At 45.2% G+C, this 25,900-nt stretch overlaps 1 long non-coding RNA gene across 8 annotated transcripts in view; it reads right to left on the bottom strand.

Moving 5' to 3' along the window:
* The window catches only part of LOC110365819 (uncharacterized), a 158,718-nt gene that overhangs the window by 26,143 nt on the left and 106,675 nt on the right, over positions 1–25,900 (bottom strand). The window lies entirely within an intron of this gene.

Below are 25,900 nucleotides of genomic sequence, written 5' to 3'. Positions count from 1 at the left end.
AGAGCCAGGGCAGTTGGCACAGAGCAGTCCCTTCATGGGAGGAAAGCGTCTCCCTCTCGTTTTGCTGGTTGATGACTTTATGATCTAGGATTCTGATCAAGAGGGAGGTTGGGAGTAGAAAGTGAGAGGTGTCACAGGGCAGGAAAGCCAACCCATTTGAAAACTTGGGTCATTTTTTATTGTTTCTGGGGCCAGTTCTTCTCTGCCTGATGTGTCGCATGTCAACCACCATGTCAGCCATCACGGAAAACAGAGTTTTTCTTTGAATAAACATTTGAGAGCAAGTGCAAAGAGGAAAAGGCCATGAGAGATGGAAGAGGAAGAAAACCTGCCTGTGCTGCTCCTCCATGGGTGGCAAATTCAGGACAGCTGGCACTGCTGAGGGGCTTTTTCTGGGAGAGGATGAAGGGCAACTCAGCATAAGTCTCTGCAAACTCAGGAATTACATGCTTCCATCAGACTCAGCATGTGCTTCTGGGCTGCGCGGAACTTCTTGGGATGTCTCTCCCTGTGCCTTAGTTCAACTTCTTCAAAATGGAGACAGTAGTTAAGTGAATTGCTTGGATTTTGGCCAAACAGGCTGGAATACGCTGAACTCATCTAATCACGGAAGTTAAGTAGCCTTAGGCCCCTACGGCGCTTGGATGAAAGGCCAGGCCAAGCCAAGGGGTCATGGTGGAACATTAAACCAAATAAATCAAACCAGCTGGGAGACTCCATTTGCTCTCGGCTTTACTTTTGAGCTGATGGATAGGGAGAAAAAAAGAAAGGAGGAGTTCATTCGCTGGCTCTCTGGAAATGACAGCTGCTCGCCCAGCTGAGGAGGAGAAAAAGCATGAAGATCAACTGCTACTATCAATCATGGGGTGGGAAAAAGGCTGGAAAAACCATATCAGAGCCTGAGAGATGGAAAAAGAGGAGTTGGAAGGGCGTGATGGACACTCCCTGAAGAAGCCTCTGGAAGTGTCTAAACCACTCAGGGAAGAAAAGGCCTCTCATAGAGAAATAAAAGAGTCTGAGAGCAAGGGCAGAAACAACTGCTAAACTGGATTTCATACAGAATATATTTATGGATACCAAAAAAAAGTGAAACCCTAGAAAAACAAACCTATTGGAAATGGTTCTGAAGAACCAGACAATGCTTTCGTTGGGAGGGTCGGGTACGGTTTGCATCATAAAAAATAATCCTGAAAGGACTGTAGTGGAAGTGAACCATGCGAGCTGGTAGAGCAGTCACAGCAGGGAATGTTGAGATAGTTCCTTTTCCCAGTCCCAAGTTGGCTTGTTGTTTGTCTAGGAGCTGCTAAATTCTTCTTTGAAGATGTGCCTTAGGAATAACTTACTATTGTTCAATCCGAATGAGACAAAGCCATTGAAATCATAGTGCAAAGAAGAGCTCTGTATTATTAGGATGAAGATATCCATGCCTTTAAAAGACTTCCAGCTTCAAATGCCCTGTTGCATTTTGCCTTTAACTCCTCTATACAATGGCAGTAGTAACTCCATGTTCAAAGACACCTATGGCTGAGAAAGCCAGGGTGCTTTCAATCTCCCCTCACTTTGGCTGAGTGTATTTTGGGGGTTCTATATTTCTCTATGCATAAAAGAGAACTGCCATCATCACCAGGCTTGTTGCATGCACCGCACAAAGCGCCTAAAACAGCATATGAAGGAGGGAAAGAATTAACTTCTGTGTTAGCACACACTTCAAAAATTATTTTAGGCTCACCAGGAAAAAGTGAGTCTAGTCCATGTGGAGGCATAGATACAGAAAAGCAACCCAGACTTAGAATCTGGTAAGTTATTAATGTGTCACATTTGCTAATTATTTCAATTTCTATTTTAAGTACCTAATGGCTGGATCACACATAGGAGCACAGAAAAATGCGAATGTAGCATTTGCCTTGCCTACTACTGTGAAGATCTTGAGTACAGAGTAATTAGACTTGGACTCCCCAAGTGTGGAATTAACAGTATGTTTGGGTTAAACTCTTAAGACAAATCAAGAGTCGGGACTTGTCTCAGCTTCCCTCTACCCCCACAGTGTAACCAGCCTCTGCTTTTGAGAATATTTCGGTCTCCAGTTCTGTTATTCTATCACTTCTTATTATTAGAAGTTTTTCTCATATCCCGATTGGTAGAAAATGTCATCATCGATTGCCAAGAATAACCTAATATTGTTTAAAAACATTATTGCTGGGGCTGACCCAGGGCATGTCGTGCTGTGAGCCGAGTAGACTTGGAATCACAAACTCCTTTCAGCTTATGGAAGCAACAAGGGCCGATGTGTTCCATGTGCTTGCGGAGGGCAGGCTGGAGGAGAAGGTGACACCCGCTTCACGTTGGCACTTCCCGACAGCCAGCAAAGCAGCGTGTCCTGCGACGGCCGCGGACCAGACGTTCATCCTTCCCGAGGCAAGAACAGAAGGGTGAGAGAGGAAAGCAGCAAACCCGAGGGTGACGGAGGAATTCACGCTTCTGTTTCGCCTCGTGTGCCGTTGTCTCCGTCACGAGCGGTTCTTGCAGAGGCCTGGCAAACTCTCTTGCGAAGAAAATAAAAGCATCTCACAACATTTGCGTTAAACTCGAACCACATCTTGAGGGATTTTGAGAAGTACTGGACTGTATTAGGGAAGTTTCGCCATTATATTTCCCCCTCATCTCCAGTTGCTTCCCACCTCTGCGTAGCTCTGGACTAGGCTTGTGCTTTCTAGGATAGGAAACATCAGAACTGTTACTGCTGTTTAAATTCAACACGACTTGCACCAGCTGTTTCTGATGGGGCCATCTGACAGTAGGAGCTAACCCCCTTCCTGCTGGTGTTTCATTGTGACCGAGGACAACACAGGACAGGACGAAAGTGCTGTAATTATCTGTAATGATTTGTGGTTTACATGCCAGGCTGGAGCCATAGACAGATGCAGTGGTTTGCCCAGGCACCCAGTAAATCAGTGGCAGAGCCAGAACCCTTAAGAATGAGCCCTGTATTTGAACAACAGTACCCTCCTACTGCCAATTCAAGAGGGCAGCAAGATGTTTTGGAGCCACTGATGTTGCCTCATTTAAGAAAAGATGCCTGACAAAGACAGCATTAACTCCTACAAATAATTTACAGGATAGTAATAGCTACAGCAAATCGTTTGTCATCTGAGATGGTGGTGAGACAGGAAGGAGCAAAGAAGAGAGTCAGGCCAAAGCTGGGAATTACAACACACATGCTCACAGTAAGAGCAGTTTGGGGTAACGGGTTAATATCCCCCAGGGCACGCGCAAGAATTCATCACTGCAGAGATCCAGCAAAAGTGATTACACAGAGCATTACGGAGCTGCTCTGGACAAGGCAGCGCTCAGACACGACGGCCCACGGGACCTTTTGCTACTCTACTGTTTACAGTTCCATTAGCTGAGCTTGCCAATGCCAGTCTGCTGCAATTTTGTTTAAGATCTCGCTGTTTGCAAACTGAAACGTATATCAAAAAGCAGCAAATTTGCATGCATGTGTAGTTTATAAACAGGAATTCCCTGAATTCGTTGCCTGGGATTCAGCGCCGTGGTAGGCTGCTCGTGCGGCTCCCATCTTCAGGGACTCGCTGCCAAAGCTGCCACTGGAGAAGACATGTTTAACTGTCTGAAGGAGAGGATACAGCCACATCACTCTTCAAATTCCCCCTGCCAACTGTTCCATGGTCAAGCGATGCTATGGAAAAAGAGCCCCTTGCCAGCCCTAGAGGGAAACTTTAATGCTTCTTGCCAGGTGGATGGAAAGAGAATCATGCAGCTGGCACGAATGTTTTACTTCTGATAGTGATAGAACAACATCTTGCACTTCTTAGGTTTTTTTGCGTTACCTGTTGATCAAAATTCCTTGCCTAAGTTCTCTTCCTTGACGTTGAACATGTTAATTGGACGCTTGTTGCAAAAACCAATGCATTGACTCAAAATACTTCTATGTTGTGGAAGAGGGAGATGAGTGGGGAAAGCTCCCAGGCTACATCAAATACAGTCGAGTGAAAAGACATATTGTAAAGCAAGCTGGAAGCAAATGGCAAGACTGTATGGAGGACTCTGCCTGGAAGAGAGTTGCAGAGAGCGAAGGCTGAGGGTGGGCATCGCTTTTTGCTTGGGGTCTGATCTCAGCTGGAAGGGAACTAATTCCCAATTACTCCATGGGTTTCAGCATGGTGGGACTGAACAGACTCAGCCATAAACGCTTGGGGGATTAAATGAAAGCTGGAATTGAAGACCAAAGGCCACTAGTTGTGATTACCAAAAGATAACATCTCAGAAATTGCAGTCTCTGAAGATCGATTTTTAATGAGCTCGGTTGTAAGTTTGGATTATTTCAGGATATTTCAGCAGATCAGCCCCGGTAACAAGGCTAATATTCGATCATATTCTCAATTTAGCCTGCTGTGTGACAAATGCTGGACCATACGTATGCTCAATCTTTTCCAGTGTCTGGAAAAAGTTTGACTTTCCTTACGTTCAACACAGTAACCTCAGTGTATGTGGCTTGTTTTTCTCCAGTGATGGACTGAGTGAAACTAAAACTCCCCAGTTACACACTGTTCCTTTAGCAAAGGGCCTGGGGTTGGTCATATCCACGTCCAGGGGAACTCAAGTCCTCACTCAGGATAACTGCAGAACAGAGATTTCCAGTTCCCAGCCTAAGCTGGGGAAGGAGGGGTAGATCCCGGTGCTGTAGGGGAAATAATGCTGGGTTTTGCCCACTGTTGTCAATGTTTTGTCTCTGCCTTTGCAAGGAGGATAATTCCCACGATTGATACCCAACGGCTGTCCCAGTTTGAATGATAATTAAGCTAAGCAGACAGGCTACTTGAGCTGGGCTCAAGCTTTGCCAATGGCACCGGCTGATCCGCAGCTCTGGGCACCCTCGCGTGGCCCTGACCTTGTCCCCTGAGCAGCCTAAGCAGGCAGATGTCTAACAACCACTGGCCTTGTACCAAACTGCAATAATAGAAACTGGGCAGTTTTTATAAGAAAAACCTTTCTGAAGCCATGGTAGTATCCTGGCAAGCCCAAAATGCAACACAACGTAATCCACAAACAGGCTCCTTGAATCAAAAGAGAACAGGGGCAGATAACAGCATGGGGCTACTTCCTTCAGTGCAAATTGATAATGAGACATTCCAAACAATGTCGCTGTCTCCCTTTAAGCTGGTGGATTGCATTTGATTTCTGAAAATGCTGAGAGTAGCATTCTTTGAACAAATACACCGGTGAATATTATTTTCCTTCCCACTGGGAACAAAGCATCCCATCTAAGTCTCCATCAGTGGCAGGGAGAGGAAATCACCTAATGTCTTCCCAAGCTCTGCTTTTATTTCGTATTTGAAAACAGAAATTTCAACTGCCCTGCAATCGTCTTGCAGAGGTTTGGTTATTTTCAAGCTCTGCTTAATCACTTTTTGCTTTCTGCATTGAATAGAAAGTATCAGAGATGGTTGTTTTTCCTGCAGCTTCAAGACTGAAAATTCATATCTATCTTCTAATCAGAGCTGTCATTCTCAGAAATTCACCTCAACACAGTTAAGGAGAAGGGAAGACATGGCTAAAAATGTGTGCAATATCTAAGACTTTGCGAGCAACTCATGCCAATAAACTCAATGGAATAAATGTGTGCAATTCAGGACAATCTCTGTGCTAACAAAATTGAAGCCAATATTTAAACAGGCCAAAATAGTCATCAGACATTCTCAGGAAGATAAAAGGAGAAATATCTCCTATCAGCACTTTAATCCATTGCTTCCAGAGTGCTACCGTGCACTCTTGACCTGGGAAAGGAATGAATCCTGAAGGGGAATAGCAATCATTGCTGTGAAATTGGAGTTCACAACTGGAAGATGCTAATTTTGCTTGATCTCATTCAACCCACTTCAGAAAGTAACAAATTATTGAAAATAACACTTGCATTTCATAAAAAAAGATTGGCAGCTCCAAAGCTGAGAGCCCCTGTGGCTCCATTACTGGCACAAGAAAAAAGTGTGGATCAGATAAGGCGATTAATCCAATTTAAAACTCCTGGGTGAGCTCAAGAAATGGCTGAATCGTCCCCACGCACCTCATGGCTTTCCCATGTGCCCAAAAACTTGAAAATCAATGTGAATCCTAAAGAGCACATTGGTGTGAGAGTTTGCCTTTTGCAGACTCTTGTTTACAGACAAGGCACTCAAGGTAAAGATAAAAACAGCTTGTGCGATTCAGGAAAATCATCATCTGTGTTGCTCTAATAAAAACACTGGCCCTTGGAGCAGTCGTTATCTCTGGCTTATTTAGATGGTACGTTCTTTAGGGCAGAGAGTGGGTATTTTCATAACGCGGTTTAGTGAAAGAACTTGGAACAAAACAAGGCGAAGTCATCAGTAGCTGATGATTCTCCTCATTTTTTTGCTGATGTGGAACGTTAGAAAAACAAGACCGTTTCCTCTCCCATTTTTCACTCGAAGCCTGAGGTTGCCCGCTGGCAGCCCACGCTTGGGGGTTTTGAGTGAAAGCTGCAGGCTGAGTGTTAATTTTCGTGCTAGTCAGTCCCTGCCGTGCCAGAGGACAAACACTCTGTTTGACCATCCCGGTCATCACCCAGCTGCAAGGAGAGGAACACACACCTGCCCCCAGCGCAGGAGCGACGCCTCCAGCCCGTCCAGTTTTCACTCAATCTCCATCCAGCTGCTCATGTCTCACCATGGATAAGCACTTAATAGGGAGAGGAAATGAAGAGCGATGGAGCCGTCTTGGAATGAAGGCAGAAGACAGTTGTTTAACAAAGAGCTTTCTGAGGCACGTCAGCTGGAGGGATCTGCCCGCCGATATCTCCTTGGTTGCCCTAACTGGAACGCGATCTGATTACAGGGTGGCTGTCTGGCCAGGTTCCCTCCAGCTGACCACAAAGCAGCTGGCAGAAGAAAATGGCTTTAAACGACTCTCGTTGTCAAGCCGCGAACAAGATGTTTGTTATGTAGGACCCAAACCTCAAACCAAATGAATTAAACAACAAAAACAATGCTGCTGCCACACCGCCATGGCTTTCCCCTTGTTCACAGCGAGCAACCGGGCACAGGGAGGCAAGGACTGCTCCGGCTTCCAGCAGCAGTCAATTTAATGGCACTCTTAAGGATATTAAATCTACACCGAACATCAGCCAATAACTCTTCAACTGCTAATTCATTTCCTTTTTGGTGTCCTACAACTCAAAGAACCATGGTGTGCAGACATCTTCATCCTTGACACTCAGCCTCCCCCCGAAAATCCCTTCCCTTAAAGATATTTTATCCTTTGCAGCCAGATCTGCCTTCTGTAGCTTTTACTCAAATAATACCTTTGATTTATAGGCACACAAAAACCATATAAAAGAAGTCTACCTGGGGCAGTTCTTGAAAGACTTTTTACAACTGCAGCACAAGCAACAATGATCATTTTTACTGCAGAGACAGATCTTAATAAAAATACCAAAATCTAGCTGTCAATACGTTCAGTGATTTTTATTCTCCTTTTAACATCCATGCTACAGTTATACATCTTTATTTAAAGCTGCTCTTTGTTAAGGAAAAGTTAGCTCTAAAAGTTAGATCCAAAGGAAATGAAAAGCAAGCCCTTCTCTGGAAATGCACCCCGGAGGAGACAGTCCACTTTTGTTCAGCGGTGCTTACGACACAGCTGCAGCTACATCTCGGCTTAAACCATTTTTTCCTGTGACATCTTAACAATTGCTTGTACATCCCGAGCAGGCGGCAGCGGGAGGAACAAGGTGGTCAGTGTGTGTGGTGCAGGGTGTGCGCACGAAGGGCTCGGGGAGGCTCTGACCCGTCCCAGCCGTGCCGCAGTCCACTGCAAGGCTGATTCATTGCATACCGTGAAGTGACCCATGCTACACCGCTTGCTTGCGTTGGCTTGGCTGAAGAAACCACGATGCCTGCCCAACACGCCTACAGGAGAGGCAAAAAACCTCGGTAAATCCTTCTTCCCACACATACCTTCTTTAAGGGCCCCTGGGTCAGGGTGGACTCCTCTAGAGCCAAAGAACAATATCATTTTAGAAAAATAGAAGATACAAAAAAATCTATGCCAGGTCTGGAAACTCTACCGACATGAGCACCAGAGATGAGAGCGGTTCCATGGGTGGTTGGCTGAGATGAGCTGGTTCCCTCAGCTCTGTAGTTCCCCCTTCCCTTGCTTCAAACCATCCAAACGCAGAGCAGCTTCTGCTACATGGACCTCCCAAGTTAGACGGCAGCATGGAGCAAAGCGTCTGTCCAGAAGCTCTTCCACACCTAACCCAGAGCCATAATAAAAGGTTCTAATAAGCTAAAGCACAGAAGACCCACACACATAAATACATGTAACCACTTTTCTCCAGCTGAAGCACAGATAACATGAGATAAGCGATGGGTTAGTGTCAGAACATCTCAGAGAAGACAGTTACTGCAGGCAGAGTCCCACAATTTGCACCTTTCATATCAGCAAGAGCAGCATGTAAGTCTAAGAGGAAAACTGTCTCTGGCTTGACTTGACATCCCCAACTGTGCCTGTGCCAGTCATTAGGCAGTACTGAGGTTTACTAATAGATAAAAATAATAATTAAAAAAAAATGAGCCAACTTAGCTAATTAGTTTTCTCATCAGGGCTCTTCTTTGATCCAAGACACATTACTCTTTCAACTCCGAGATGTCTTTACCAACATATGCAAGGAGGAGAGACCCCCATCTGCCTTCCCTGGCTAGTTCTAGGGCATTCGACCTCTCAGACAAACCGCTGCGTTTGCATCTTTCCCTTCTTTGATCCCGAAGACCATGGCTGCCCAAATATGCACTTCCACGCGGAGGAACGGCATTCCCCGTCCAAGTCAGCCCAGTGGGAAAACAAACAGTGAGGGAGCAAAACAAACCTATAGCATCAAAAAACATCAATCACCAAAGGTGTCAACTGCAGAGGCATCTGTACTCCCACCATCAAAGCCAAGCAATTGTTCTCCATCCAGCTAAGTTGGAAGGGTTATTTGTTTTGCCATATAATTTAAGCAAATGTAGTAGTGAGACACAGCTACTATGACGTAGATTTAACTTTTAAACATCTTGAGAATCCCACAACTTCACTGCTAAATATTTACAAAAGATAAGAAAACAGGCACAGAATATGCAACCACATCTGGTGTGGGAGGCGGAGGTGGTTGACATCTCTATGTGGGAGCACAAGAACCTTGCAGGTGTATCCATAAGCCTAAAGAAAGCAGGGACAGCTCAAGTGACTGCTATAAGACCTCAAAATCCAATCCCTATTTCCCTGTCCTTATCGGATTCTCTGTTTCCCATCACTGTTGGGACAGGTTCAATTTTCCTCCATCTATTTATGATTCCCTGAGGTAATAACTGAAGATGGGAGATAATGGACATGCAGCCACTGTCCATGTCCCAGGTCACCTCCTCAGCCACCAAGATCCACATTACTTCAGGTAAGGGATGGGATATGGAAGCTTTGCTTTCACTATGGTAACATTTGAGAGCGAAGAAAGAATTTCTTCAGGGAAGTTTGGCTCTTCATTTTAGAGGAATGGCTAAAATGCAGCAGTTTCCAGTCGTTGGCTTCAGCTCATGCTTCCTATTGCTTCATAGAGATTGGGAGTTATCACCCTTTCAAACCTTTTTGCTTTTGATCAACACACTTTCCTCCTCTTGAAATTTCCTCACGTATAAAATACTATTTAAAGACTTAATCTTGCCACAAAAGTATTGCAAGACCATCACACGGTCAGTGCAAAATCTTATCAGTTGTATTATTTAGGATCACATTATAGCAGATAATGCTTTTCTTAACAGCACAACCCCTGGTGAGGATGGAAATCCATCCTATTGGAACCACCCTCCTCATCCCACGCTCCCACGCCCATGAGCACTTTGCTGTCCCACGAGGACCCGCATGATTTTGCTGTGTGGGGCATGGAGGGATGAGGAGCTGTGAACAAGGGGATGTCCCCAGCCACCCCCCAATGCCCATGACAAAAGCATTTCCAGATTATACCCGAGGGAGAGGCAAGGAAGGAAAGGATATTGTTTGTTTCTCTTACATCTCCCTCCTGCACTAGAAATTTTAAGTTGGTTTATATGAGTTGCAGGCTAAGCTAAACATTTTAACGTGTCAATCAACCTGTGTTTGTTGACCTAAGATTGGCAGATACGGGAGACAGTTATTAGGACAAAAAAAAAATGAGCACAGTAGAAAAAAATCTTTTCTTGGTCTTTGTTTCAGCCATATCATCTTGGCATCAACTCTGAGTCTTTTTTTTCTTACTCAGTTAAATAATGCTATAAAAATAAATACACACAACCATCTCCTTAAAGAGACGCGTGTGTGTTTAATAACGTTTAACTTGTTTACTGCAAGGAACTCACAACTCCTCACTTCATTTCACTGATTAAACCCTTCTTCGGAGCCAGGGAAAGTTAAGGAGGTTGGACATGTGCATTTTGCGGTGCCTTTAGAACACTCCAGCATAAACCATTCCTTCTCTGGGGAAGGGACCGGGCAGCTACTGCTGGGGAGCTTTTTGCAGTTACTTTGCAGGAGTTTTGTGTAAATCTGCCTGTCCATTCTGCTCCAGGAAGGTTTCATGTCAATCTCAGGAATAAGCAGATTAAAGCAAGCAGAACCTCAGTATTCGCATTCTTCATTCCAAACCAGTTGCTGACTTGCAGTCTATAGGATCTGTTGGTTTATGACAGTGAGACACCAAACCAGAGAGCTCCACATCAGCACCAAGTGTTGCCACAGACTCCTCAGCCATCCAGGCCCTTTGCTGGCAACTGCCCACAAATTTCTCCAAGTTGCTCACAAACCTCTGCAAGAGTTGACTAAGTAACCATGGGTGACCACGCGTGATGGTCCATCGCAAACCCTGAGGCCACGCTACAGAATGCAGAGAAGTTCTCCTTGCCCTGGTCATTGTGTCTCCCAGCATGATGGCGTCTTGTGGTCCAGCCTCACGTTACAGAAGAGAATGGGAATAAAGCTCAGGGAAAGTGGTGGTAACCACAACAGGCCGGCTCTGCTGCAGGAGGGGGTGGAAATTCAGCAGGTATCATCATTTTTTTGGGGGATTGCACAGAAATGCTGGGGAGTTGCTATTCCCTAAAATGCAACATTGCTAGTCTTCAGTTTTTGATGCAAAAGGATGGGACAGAACCCCCAAAGCAGTGTAAAATTGATGCAAATAAGAGCACAATATTGCCAACAGTGCCTTCCTCCATAAAAATGAATTTAAGCTACCCTTTGCAATTTATTTAAACCCTGGGCCACCAGCAGAGCTGGTGTAGACCAGTGTGGTTCTCTTGAAGTCAATAAGGTTTATATCAGTTGAAGATTCCACCCCTCAATCCTTAACTTCCAAACATTATTTATTTTTCTGGCAGGCATTAAACTTGCATCATAGCTGGATCAAAACGGACTTTTAAGGTCTCACACAGGCAATTCCCACAGGCCAGAGGTGTCATAAATGTGGTTGGATGTTTAGCAAAGGGCCACCGCTGGCAGGAGGCTTAGAAACGCCTTTCATACTTGGACACACACTGTGCATAAGTAGAAGATGACTCTACCATTCAAGGTAACCGAGCTCCACTGCATTCCTTCCACGAGACTTAGCAGCAGGTCAGTTCTTAAAAATCTAATAGCACTGGCAGTGAGAATGGGTCTGACCCATCTCTGCCATCAGAACTCTGTCATAGATACCTGTGCAAAATACTTCCAGCTGAGAATGGCTGTGTATTAAAGTTCACTGGCATAATTGTAAATGATCGCAGCAGATACCAGGTGGTGGACGGTGAGGCTCAAGGCTTCCGTGTCAAGAAGAGTGCCTGAAGGTCACCTCATGGAGAGTGCTGATGTATTAAAATACAGAGAAAGGAAGTGTGATCGAGTCTGCTTCTCGAAAATGGGCATTTCTGGCTTCCCAGCTGACATCTCACGTCCCTTGTTACCCCATGGGCTGCAGGATGTCCTCAGTTTGCTTCTGTATCACACATGCATCCTGGAGTTGTATCTGGAGGCAGCGGGTAGACAGCCCTTGGCCACTGGAATTTGGCCAGAAACACAAAAGAGAACATCTCCTCCCTCCAGGTATTTGTCCTGCCAAGGTTTAATTACTGGAGCATGTTTGCTATAGAGGCTGCTGAGATCCTCCAGCTAACAGAAGACACCTATTCCTCTAAAGCTGTCCATGGTAGAGAACATATTCTTCCTATTATCCTAACACTGCATGAGTTTCCAGTTGGTTTTCAGGTGGTTATGCAGATCTGTAAAATCCCACAGAGTGTGGCTTCTGAAATCTTAGGCATATTCTGCATACAACGTTGTATTCACAAAACTCCAGCTCTGCCATTTGAACCTGTGTCATTAACTGCGGGACACACACACACACATACATAGGAGCTTAAACCTGTATTTTGCCAGCTTGATTTGCACCAAAAGAGCTGAGGCCCAGCTGAAACACAGATACATGCGCCTGTCCTCAACAGTGTCTGCTGAAATTGTTGCTCTTATTCCTCTGCAATTACAGTTAATGTTACTGAGCTTAGACTTCAAGGAAAGTGTAAACGAGTGAACACAGCTGAATACACTGCTCTTGAAGTAATATTTGTGCATGTGCCCAAAGGCTTAAGGACAAGCACATTTTTGATATCGTAAAGATAAAATAATGCAGGCCTTAAAAAAATCTGAAAGTTTATGGGAAGTATGTGTTATTGCACATGGACATAATACTGCAATCAGCAGCAAGATGAGGTGGGGGTTTTTGTGTTGCTTTAGTTTGTTTATTTTAAAAATAATAGTGTTCAAGAGCATTTCAGACTTGCATCTACCCTGACTTAAATACCAATCCACAGTGCTGCAATTTTGATCCAGGAAGACAAGAGCTGGCTGATTTCCTATCAGACAAATGATTTCTGTGTAGGTCTGAGCTGAACTATATCCAGCCAAGGAGACCTTTGATGCACCACCAGGAACCGGTTTGGGTTCTCTCTTAATCAAAGTGCTACACTTTGAGAAGATCAGATATTTGCTTCATTTCAGGATGCTTCTTCCAGGACAGAGAAAAGGCAAAAGTCCAGTCCCAGCAAGCAAAGGAGACCAAGGGGCAAGCATTTCAGTGGAACTACCTTAAGTTCTGATGAACTCCAACAAGCATCTCCCTTTCCGCTCAAACAGCCAAAGGAGCAGAGGTGCTGTAATTACCCTGCAAACCCGTATGTCATTTGCTGGACCACAATATTTTTCTTGCTCACTGTGCTCTCTTTCTTAAAGACAAATTTGCTCTGTTGATGAAGACATGAGTTATCCTCGTAGAGGCTTTCCAAAAAAACATTAAAAAAAAAAAAAAAAGGAGTGGGGAAAAGCCTAAACGATGCCAATGCAACCTATTTATTTTGTTTTAGAGAGGTGGTGTCCCTCCTCTTTATGCCAGCGACATTTAACTGCAATATATATATAAGGAGCCCGATGAAAGCCTCCATGTGTGAGGAGGAAGGTCACAAGGGAGATGAGTTTGCAGCCATTAGCCTTGGCTGCAATCGCAAATCCACCTCAGAGGTTAACACACCTTGTTACAGTGGGTTTTCAGAAGATGGACTGGAAGATTAAGTAACCCCTGGGTGGTCCTTCAGGGTCAGATGAAGGGATATTTCCACCAGCTATATGGCAGGAGGGCTGATTTAAACGGCTTCAGTTTCCACCAACTCCCCCGTCCTTTCCCAGCGGCAGCCAGGGTGCAGCACCAGGGCCACCCGCAGGGACAGGTCACAGCCCCACGGGACTCGGTGTCACCCAGAACAGCCCTCGAGGTCCCTGGGTCAGATCCAAACCCCCCGGGTGCTCCGCAGCTCTGTGCTGAGCGCAACCGGACAGCAGAAGCCTTCGAGCTACCAGGAGCTGCGAGAGAAGATGAATGGAGGCAAATATTTAAACACCAGTGCACACAAACGGGCATTCTCTCAGCGCTTTCACACGGGGATACAATATTTAATCAAGCCCTGGGCAGAAAACAGTAGCACTGAATTGAAGAATCATTATATAAAATATTCTACTGGCTTCTGCCTCTGGGAGGGAAAGCAGGTGTGTATCACACAGACATTTCCAGCCTGTTTCTGGATGTAGGTCTTATGGGCTTTCCTTATTTCCTAAAATTTCCCATGTCACCACTTCAGTTACACAAAACCTCGGCTGACACAACTGTAATGGTCTCTTCCCATCTCAAAAGCAAAACTCCATAATTTTTCTAAACTCTATGAGCTCTGAAGGGTCCCAAATGAGACAGGATGCCTGTTGTTATGTTAGCGTCTTACTGAAGTGATAAGTGTAATTGAGACAAAGTCTCCTGTGACAGTTTTTGTTCTGCTGGAGATGCAGCATGTGGCTTCAGCTGCCCCAGCCGGTCAGTAAAAGTGTCTCCCATGGGATAGGGAGCAGCAGGTTGAAGTCCACTTTAGAAATAACAAGTTGTACAACTGTACTTCAGTTTGAAATGACTTGCAGCACATACCACCAAAAGAGAGCCATCTCCAGGAGGCCCTTGGTCGGTGATGTGACATCTGCTCATGCATCAGTCTCTTGTACCTAAGATAGACCTCTTGACCCAAAGGCTCCATTTCTGAAGGTATGGACTGCAAGCACCCCGGCCCTCCACACCTACCCCAGGTGACTTCACCTCCTGCTACACATTGCAGCTTTTTTGTCTTTTCCCACAGGCAAAACCCAATGCTCAGTACATCACTAGTGACACAGCTTGTCTACAGGCAGCACCAGCTCACTCGTGACCCGAAGAGCTGGTTTGATTAAGCCGTGCTTGGAAGAACCACATAGGACTGACATCAGGTGGGAGCGCGCCCCATCCGGACGCTCCCCTTTGGCAGCAGTGGATGAAGATCAAACAAACTGGGCATGGGATCAGGTGGAGAGGCCATAAATCTCCAGGGTTTCTTAGAAACTGCCCTTTTTTGTTTGCTTTCTTCGTTTGTCTTCTCAATGCCTCTTTCCTGATGTTTGATTTAAAGGAGCAGCTCGAAAAGTCCCACCTCGGCCTGGGTGCTTGACTGACACAAACAGGAAACTCCAGCTGCTGGCAGCAAAAAGCATTCCCGGAGACAAGCGTATTTTTCAGTATTTTATAAGCACTCTGCTTGTACCTGCCCACACCTCACAACCTTGATTTACAGCTGTGGACTCCACAATGAAGGTACCTTAGGCAACAACTGGTGGCTCAGGTCCCTCAAGCTAACAGACCCTTTGCATCTCCTGCATGGATATGGGGATGCTGTTAGTTCACATGCAGGACCAGCGATGCTGGTGCTGAAGATCATGTTTAGGCTCATCCTGGAGCTGGAGAGCGTTTGTGCGAGTCTGTTTGCAGCCAGAAGGATACAGTCCAATTCCAGGACGTGCTCTCTGTGCTGCAGGGCAGCACTGCCCGATACCGATTTTGCAAATAAATCTGTCAGTCAATGCCAAAATTCCTCACCAATAGATGAACTCTGAGTAACATCACGTTAATGCTAATTGGCATGTAATAACGATGACTCATGCAGTCCTCAGATTGCTTTTAAACCACATAGAACCAAGAGGTGTGGGGGTTTTTAACCCCCAAACTGATTTTTGCCACTGTAGGATATAGTGCCTATAGGACACACAGACATAACACAACTGGGCTGCCCAGATGTGCAGAGACCCAGCGCTCAGCAGCACAGGAGAAGGGGGATTTTTTAAGGTCAGATTCTCCATATCCACTCCTCTGCGTTTTCTACCCAAGCCTGCCATCTCACTAGACTTAACAAAAAACCCTGACTTTATTTTGGCTGCAGAGCTTTCCTGCCCTTTGGGGACGAGGAGAGAAATTGTACTGTGTAGCCATTGTTTCTGACAGTTCATTTACTCGAATGAAACAATCCATTCATCACCAGGAGCCCATCAAACAGAAACTGTCTTCAGCTCTGCCTTGCATAATAAATATACAGTATTTCAGCACTATGGATTTACATTCAACAGCGTGTATCCAATACAACATGCATTTGCCTTAGATCCCTGGATAATATATTCATGGCAGTGCTGGTTTTGCTACTGTACCTGCCTTTGAGTCGTTTTCGTTCAGCTCAACGCTGCCCCTTAGCCCGTTAGTCACACAATATCCCCTTTATCAGACCCAATCGCACTCTCCTGCTCCATTAAAAAAATGTTAGAGAAAATTGACAGCAACATTTCCCTCCCCCCAAACAATTTTGTCAGATGTGAAGTTTAATTTCAGACTCACACCGACAAGACAGGCTCCATCTTATTTCTAGCTTGCTAAAAAAGTTGTGGGTCTAGTCTAAAATAGTTATCACCGGTTGTTCCATAGTCAGTGGGGAGAACGAGGGATCTGCAGGGATCCCTGGGCCTGTTCCATGGCTGTAGTCGGCCAAGACAAAGTACTGGGACATGGAAGGGATGAGGAAAAAGGAATTCAAACAGGTAGGTGTTTATCTGGGTCTTTTTCTAGTTATTTTTTTAACAGCGAGAATTCATTCCTATTGGCAAAGTTAAACTGCCTAGCAGTTGAATATTTTGATGAGAGGAATAATTATATCCAGTACAATGAAACAAAAAGATTATCAGGGAAGACTCTTGGGATGCACTGTTAAAAATAAACTTATAAATACCTAACGAAGCTGCTGAAGGGCAGTAAGAGCACGGTTTGAGAATTACAGGTTGATGGCTCTATTAGAATGATGACCTATAATCACGAACATTGATTTCAATATTACATTAGCTTGAAAAATAAAGTCTAATTTGACTGTCAGTATCTACCTGAATAAGAAAAACATCTTTTTTGTTTTCTGATGTAGGAAGAATAATTTATCATTTCTTTTTTAAATATGGTGACATCATTCTTTCCCCTGGCAGGACAGCTACCCGACAATTGAAAAAACAATTGCAACCTCTTATCTGCTTGTGTGTGGATTGAAAAATGGGCACACAGACCAAAATATAGTAAAAAAATCCCTACACAACAACAAACGGTTCCCTCAGAAGTGCTCCTGTGTTTGCCAAAGTCCTTTTTGATGTGCTTACATTTCAAAAGTTATTACTGAGCATGGAGGCAGTTTCCTGAGAGACGTGTCCTGCTGCGGGGGGCGCATTTGGAAGAAAATAACCAAACCAAAATTGAAATTAAACTGCTTTTCAAGCCAAGATGAGAAGGCAAAACTGTGGAGGAAGTACAGTGGGATCAAACTGTGATGAGGCTGGACATTTCATTAAGAAGAAACAAATTGATCATTACAGGAGGGGGCTTTATTCCTTTCATCTTTTTGGGCTGTGCTCTTCTGCAGCATGAGAACACCGTCCACCAATAACACTTCAAGCCCTGAAGCAACAACATCCACCCAACACCACACATCTGGGCTCTTCCATCAAGCATCCAGTCAGCTGGTTCACTTTCATCAACTTTTTAGCTCTGGAAAGACCCACGAGCTCTGGTTATCTCCTCCCAGGCCAACTGTGTCCTCCCAACAAGCAGCCACACACACGCACAGGAGCAACGCAAAACGGGCTTCAGGTTCCAGAAACAACACAGGTAGAGGAGCCCTGGGCAGCAGACAGCGGGACGGCCGGCCCAGCGGAACACAAATAATCGCTGTTGTTCTTGTGTTGCCTCCAAGTCCCTCAAAACGTAGGTTGTTAAGGGGAGAGGCAGAGGGAGGGAAAAGCCGCCTCACAAATCACCCCAACGAGGCCCTGGAGTGAAAATGGAGTCTGCTCACAATTGCTAATGAGGTGTCAAGCAATTTGTTTCTTCTTCTACTGTGTGTTTTATTTCAAGAGGAGATAAGTTCTGACTAGAGACTGTTTGAATTGAACCGGGTTTTGAGCCTTGGGCACCAGGCTCAATCCCACCAGCTTTTGCTTTTTGAAGCAGACGGTCCATTCTGCTGACAGTGGGAGGTGGGAGTTTGCAGACCCTTGTCCCCGGTCTCCATGGGACTCCAAAAGCTCATGCAGTGGAGCTGTAATGTCCGTTTGTCCAGAGGAGCCTTCATCCCTGGGCTTCCTAGCAGCTCAGGACAGCTGGACATGGTGCTGGAAGACATCTCTGAATCCTTGAGGCTCCACTGAGTAGAAAACTGGTTTGGTTTCAGCAGGTTCTCTTTATTGAGCTTGAAAAAAGAAACATCAGTGTGTTCTTCAAGAGTCCTCCTCAAGCCATAAGAGTTTCACTTGAGGTAAGTTTGATGCTTGTCCAAGTGGGGAATATCTCAGAGGTCTGAAAATTCAACTGTATATCCAGTGCCCCAGAGAGAAATAGCACAGGAGCAGCAAAATCTGAAAACTTTGTCACATTTGCTTCCAATTGCAGCAAAACAAGAGGGTTACTGGATGAATTTAGAGTTCAACAGAGTTGGTGGGAGCTGTGAGAGTCAGAAACAAGGGAAGAGCAAGGGAATGAGAATGATTTAGGGCTGAGCCTGCAAGTTGTTGACAAATAGGAAATGTGCCTTGGGGGGATGCTGCTCAACAGCAGCAGCCTTTGGTAAAGTCCCCAGTGAGCTTTTGAAAAAGGGCACAATGAATGACAATATACAATAAACCTGATTTTAAAAAGATAATTTAAACCCAAGTCCTTCTGGCATGTTCTTCCCTTTCAGTTGTGTGGAGTGAAATGGAATAAAGGGGAGGAAATGTGTTAATCCTGAATCTGGAATGAAAGATATGAGCTAGAATAACATCACCTTTGTGCGGAACCAAAGTAACGGGTTTTAACCTGAACACCCTGGCCGATCCAAGCACGAGTCTTGCTCCCAGAGTCAAACATCCTGATCCTTTGGGCTGTTCGGATCAGCCTTTGCTGTCATTGAGGATGGCAGAGGTGATGAATGCAGGAGCCTGGGCTCACTGTGCTGACATAAAGGCAAAAATAAACCAGCTTTTGATGAAGTGAACTGTCACAGGAAGATTCAGCTCCAGAAGAGCTGCTGTAGCTCTGGGACACTCAAGCACTTGAAAGCACAATCAGACCAAACCATGTTCCCCTTTCACAAGCCCAGGCAAGAATCCATGTGCCACATGTCCTTCTCCAAACAGCCCGACCTGGATCTTGGGTGCCAGAGAGAACAGGGAGACAGGAGCGGGGACAAAGAGTGGGAGTGGTGGGAATTTAAAAGTGCCAACTCTTTGCCATCCAGCACACCGGGAAGTTTAAAAAAAGGAAAGATTTAAGAAGTGACACTTTTGAAATCTTGCCAAAGCCAAACCATCAAAATGGGACACTGTCTCTTTAAGCACAGGACTGCACAAACGAAGGCAAATTAATTAAGTCAGGGAGGGTGGTGTGGCGCCGCAGAGAGAACGCACAATCTGGGACCCGCATGCCAAAGCTGGGATGGAAAGGAAGGTGATCTGTCATTTTTCTGCTTTTTTTTTTAAGACAGAAAATATATTCTTGAGAATTGATTAAACAATTACCCAAATTAAAGAAACTGGAAAAGCAAACAGTGGTAAAAACACTAATTTTTTTTTTATTTTTTTGGAAAAGGGGGTGAAGGAGATAAGGATAAATTGGAGCTGTTGTTTCAAGGTGCTCCTTATTAATATAACACACAGGACAATAAACCAGCAGCTCCCAACAACAACAAATAACTCTTTCATAGCCCTGTCCCACCAGAAGGGGCTTCTCCATCCCAGTCCCTGCTGGAGGAACCCCAAGCGATGATCTCCTCCCTTTGAGAGGATGAGGATGAAGCTGGAGGGGCCGTCGCTGGGAGCATCGTCCCACCTGCCTCTCGCACACCAGCCCCCGCTGGGTTGCTGTGGGTCTGGAGGGCCCCACCGTGGGGTCCATGGCACCACTCTGGATTTAAACCAGGGAGAGTCAGAGGGAGATCTGGAGAATGGGAGGGGGATTTGGCTCACACCTTCCCGGCACACGCTGGCTGCCAACTGGCCCTGACACCCCGAGCCGGGGCCAGGTCTTGGTGCCAGCGCCGGGTGCCGGGTGAACGGCTGCAGCCGGGGAAGCAAAAGGCACCGCCGGCCGCAAGAGAATTGCTGTGGAAAGGGTGATTTTCATGCCGGTGGGGTTTGTGATTCTGCACAGGCAGCCCATGGGGTTGTGTGCACACACGGTGCTGGTGGATGGGACAAGAAGAGCTTAGTGCTGTTTCCCGGAGGACTTTGGGACTGGGACCAGCACAGGACTCCAGGCATTGACTGGGAAGAGCATCCTGCTGGGACTGGCCAGTCTGGGAAACTCCTGACGGCTGTTGAAAAGGAAAATGCTGGGAATACTGGGAAGCCAGGGCTCTGCTTGGTGCATCACCGACCAGTCTGAGCCCACTGTCCAAACTGCACTCTGTCACTGCAGAGCTCTGGGATGCTGGTGCACATCCTCTCTCCTCTGCTCTAGATGGGAGAAAATAGAGGGACCACTGATTTCTTTCATCTAATCCCGTTTTACAAAGCGGGTTTAAAATCCTCTCACAAACACCAGTATACAGCCTTCCCAAATGTTGCTGCTTTTTTATTATTTTTCTATGTTACGTGCAAGACATTCTTCAAAAAAAAGGCTTCAAAGTCACAATCTGGGCCCGGCTCACACAAAGGGGCCACGTTTGGCACTATAATTGTCAGACATTTGTTTAAAAACACAGGGATTGTTTATAAACCTCCGCAGCAGAAAAACACCTCCTTTTTTTCTTTTATGGACTGCTTCTACAGATTCATTTTAATGCTGATTCCAGGACAGATGTTTCAATGTTGCCTTTAGTTTTGTTTTGCTTGTGTCAAATTTGTCACTCCTAAATGCTTCTGAGTCAACTGTTTTCTTGCAGAGCACATAGAATCGAGGGAAAAACCTTCACTCAAAACAACAGCTATACAGAAAACAAACTTGTAAAAGCTTCGTAAATATCAGGAATACCTTTTTTCTGAATGGGGTTATAATGAATTCGGGTCTTGAGGCAGAACTAATACCACTGGAGCGGATCTAAGAGAAGGAGAAATGCGTCACAAAATATTTTCCTTGTGTGCATTTATCTAGAACGCTGGATACAGAAATGCCAGTGGTTTTTTTTGCATGTCCATGTACATGAAGAGTCCATGGGTATGATAGATACGATTCCATATGATCCCATATGATTCCAGAGCGCAGACGCTGCTCCAGCCTTTGCCTGTTGTTAAGCTCGCACCAGCCAAACCAGCATCAATTCCTTGTTGGCTCATCCTTATTTCTGAGGCTGCATGTGTCATGACAGGTCCTTCCCTCATGCAAAGGTGTTGTGTTTTGTTTTTTCTGCAAGTATCTTAAAGCAGAACATCTCTCCCACTCTGTATCCTTGGCAATAAGAAAAGTTTCTAATGAGTTACAGAACTACATTTAGTGATAACCAGAAGCCCCCACGAGCCAGCGCACCTGCAAACAGCCCGGCGGGAACAGAGAGCCAGCAGAAAATCCTGCCGTGGTGCCAGATAAAGAGAGCACTTAATTCACCCAACAGCAGCAGTGCTTTTGCCTTGGAAAATCTGGTTTAGCGGTCTCTTGCCGATCTGTATTTAACGATGGGCTAATCCGGGTAAAGCCAGATCAATACAGCTTGAGCACAGATGAGCTCAGGCTGGGCCCTGGAGACATGACTCAGAATGCAGTGAGGATGAGAACATCTTGCAGGTCATGGATGCAAGGGAGGATAACGCTTTGGACACAATTAGCTCTGCTGCCTGGGGCTTTTCAGTCCAGCTCTCCATCAGCTTGCACACGGGAGCACAGAGGATTCCCAGCCCCTCTGCAAGGAAAATGCTGCGGGAGGGATGTAGCAGAGGACAAAGCACTGAGGGTCCCTCTTGGACCTGCCTCCCCTCCCACTGAAGGGTGATGGGAATGGAGAGTTGAGAGCTCGGACCACAGCCCGAGATCCCCAGGAGCTCCAATTTTGGCCCTTGGGCACTCCAGGAGCAGGTCAAGATGCTGCCTTGGAAATGTCTCCTGAACCTGCTGTGCTCAGGGACTCAGAGCAACAAAACGCAGGAGGCGGCAGCTGCTGTACACAAAAGATCTCATGCGAGAAGCACGGAGGGGGTTCCCTGCACCGGATGCAAAATCATCATTAAGAGAGAAATGGGAGGAAAAAAAAGCTGCAATGCTCTGGGGAAGAAAAGTTCAGGACAGAAACGTGGAGAGTCCCGTTCACACCCCGTCCAATCCCGCTGCCGCTCCAGAATCAAATTAACTGCATTGTGTTGTAATGAGCCATGCTCAAACTACTGTTTGCTGGCCCCATGTTTATTTTATTTCCTTATTGTAATGGAACTCAGATGGCTGCTGTTTATACTAACACGGCACAGCAAGAGTGTGCTTGACTCAGTCTAATTAGCTGCAAGTCCGTTTTGGAATTAGGGCAGAGGAAAGAACAAATTTTTAGTAACTACTTTAAAATTGAAGCCTTCATTTATTTTCATTACGGCTGGACAAAAGCAATATACCATTTCCGAGCCTTTCTGCACACAGGGTCTTTGCTGTGCTGCGTTTGGCTGGCAGAGCATCCCTCTGCTGCAGGGATGCAGGGGCAGCGCGTCTCCTGCGGCACAAGTTCGAATGGGACACGCGATCACAGCAACGGGGTTTCTCTATCAGACCCACCATAGTTCAAGTGTTACAAACCTTCATCAAGACAGTCAAAATTCATCTATTACACCTGACAAAGCATCACCTCAGCATGTATATAAACACAAACTACCTCATATCCCAACTGCACGTAATAAGGCACAACTAAGTAGTCACATACACAAGTCCTTTCCCTCTATACAAACCAGCCCCTGATCAAAATGCAAATTACTACCACTGACCTTACAAGATCAAGATTCTCCATCTGTATGTGATACCACCGCTAGATTATATATTCCAGTTACATGTTACTACAGCAGAAGATGAAATATTCAAACCGTTCTAAACCCAGAAAAAGGCATCTGCAAAAGAGCTCTGTTGAGGAGCATTCAGAGGCTTACATGCCATTTTTTAAATCTAGCTTTTCAGATACTGAAGTCTTCTTCCCAGGTCAAACAGTTTTTTAAAAAATATATTAGGTAACACATTTGTTAAAACTACTTTGAGCTAAAGCACGCTCAGATTAAGCTGCAATATATATTATTTACAATAGATCTATTTTCCAAAAGGGTTCCTGTGTGTTGGATGCAGTGTTGCCAACTGTCAGTAAATTTACGAACAGCTTGTAAATTTAAGTGCTTTCCAGAGAGCTATTGGTATGTGTGTAAAATACTCATTTTGTTCCTAAAACATGGCAAGACATTTTTTTCTTCTGTGCTTGAAAAATAAGGAAAAAACCCTCATAAATAATATCATTGAAGTGATGACGTATCATTTTCTAAGAAGAAACTGAAGTAACTCACTTGGCAAGCCAAAGGATCAACTTTTTCTTAGTTTTAGTGGCTCAGAAGATACTAATACCTTGATGCACTTTCAAGGCAAGAGGCCTCACAAAACCTACGGGCTGCCTCATTCCTCCCATGGAGATATGATGTCCTTGTGCTCTTATAGTGAATCAAGTTCGACCACAGCAGTAAGGAAGACAGCGATTCACTGAGTCCCATTATGACGATCGGATTTGGGAAGACTTCAATCAAACCCGCTGGCTTGATAGAAAACTCGTTGAAAGAGGTGAAGGCCAGAAAAAGGCAGGTTTGTCCTGTCTGAACCCAGGGCTTAAAATGATCATTTTAATTTCAAGGAGAATAGGTGCCCAGCCTGGACAACCCATCACAATTCCAACAGAAAGCAGCTCTACAGCAGCCCCCCCAGCAAAATCAGTGCAACCCAAACAGAAATAACCTCATGCCAACCCAGAACCACTCCAGATCATTTCCTACAGACTTAGAGACTTTGGACCCGTGCTCAACAGGAACATCTCCTTCCTCCTATGGAGCACCCACAAAATCACCCTCAATTAGCAAATTAAAAGGTGTTTGCAGGTGTTTAAAGTGCAAATGACAAGATCCTACAGAAATACCCCAGTATGTTACCTTGACTGGTTCTTCTGTCAACTGGTTGGGGAAAACAGACCTTTCCACAGAGCTGAGCAAGGGCAGAGCGCAGGACTGGGCAGTTTGTGCTGCCAGGATGCAAATCTGATCCCCGCTTTATTCCTGGGACAGCTGATAACTGGGCTGTTAATGCTGAAATGATTTCAAGCAACTTTAGATATTTGAAGTCTTCTCAGCCATTTCAGTGGCAGCTCAGAGCCTTGAACTCAGCATCAGCTGGTAGAAGGAGTAGAAAACTAATTGCAGTGCTCAGTTTAAAGCACCTTCATGTTTAAGTTTATATTTCATGCATCAGGTCAAGTTCAGCCATCAAACCAAACTGGACTTCGGTGGGAAAAGGCACAAACTCAGGATGATCTGAGGGGGTTAAGCAGATGTTAAACTTTAATAAAAAAAGAAAATGAGAGTAAACCACTAAAGAAAACAACCTGGGCTCTCCTTTGAGGTCCTTTAATGAGTGTGTGGTTATCTTTACAGACAGTGACCAAGCAGGATGGGCTGGACCTGCTCGCAGGGTCTCCAGCCCCAGACCAGCTGCCCGGGTGGGTTTTACAGCTGTTAGAAAACTGTCGCAATTACCTAAATATACATCTCGATGCAACAGCCACAGCACCTCAGCTCCAGAGAGGGGCCCTATAATGCACTATATAACACTAATAAACACGATTGTTATAAGAAGATACGGTTACAGGACATTACACTTTGCCAAACTCCAGTTGACTGTAACTTTAAGTTTTGGCTGAGCAAGGAGCCAGCGAGATTTTAAAATTCAGCAGTAGTAGCTATTCAGAGGGTTGTTCTAGTACTCCTGCCAGGAAAAACTTGGAGTGAAAGGTCTAATTTATCACACGTTGGGGTTTCAAACCTGTGCTCCGGGTACCCGGGCAGCCGCTTGTCAGCTTTCAAACAAAGTCTGGAGGAATCCCCGGGTTCGGAAGTGGTGAGAATTCCAGTTCACTGTTCCGAGCAAGCGAGAGGAACGTGCCCTGTCCACACACACAAAAAGGGTGGATTTGTCCCCGTGTTGCTTCGCCATCCTCCCCCAACAAATTACTAAATAAAGAACAGCCCATTTTGGAGGCTAAATTTAGGTTATCATAATGCTTTTTTATACAAAATCCTGGTACAGAAGCCTCCTGCACTGACACAAAGGGAAGACAGTGCTGGGGAGAACACAACTTGAGAATCTAGTGAAGCTCCTATAGACTGAAATATTTAAATTCGTAGTTATTTTTTCTACTTATTTACATTTCCTGTTCTCTCCCTGTAGTGATCTCCTTTATTTGCCACAGGAGGACTGCTCCGAGTTGCTTTTGACAGGAGCTTTTCCTCTTGTCATGTTTCTTTTAGGCTGGCTGTGAATATAAAGCCTTTATGAACCGCTCCAGACACGACACGTTGATGGGAAAGTCAATACACACCTTACCCTGTGAATCTGAGGAGCTGTCACAAAACACACGGATATCACTGAAGAAAAGCTCTTCCGTTTTAATGGGACTGAGATCAATATGTAACACGTGTTTAATTTGAACATCGTAAACATCCCATACTGTGACAGATCCACTCATCTGAGATGATAAAACAAACCCCATGAAGGATCTGGTCTGCTTGAGCAACATTTACTGCAGAGGCCCAGCACCCAGGAACTTCATAAACAACAATAAACAACAATACTCCCCAACCACTAAATCAACCTGAAAAAGGGTTGAGAGACTCAAAAAACCCTCTTGTACTTTTTCCAGTCCCTTATCCAATGACCTTATGGACAGACTCTACCTCCTGTGCCAATTCCATAACAAAACGCAAGTCCCGTTTCCCACCT

This window comes from Columba livia, chromosome 18 (assembly GCF_036013475.1).
Source record: "Columba livia isolate bColLiv1 breed racing homer chromosome 18, bColLiv1.pat.W.v2, whole genome shotgun sequence".
NCBI lineage: Eukaryota > Metazoa > Chordata > Aves > Columbiformes > Columbidae > Columba > Columba livia.
Note: the sequence above shows the minus strand (reverse complement) of the source record. Positions and strands in the feature narration are given on the sequence as shown.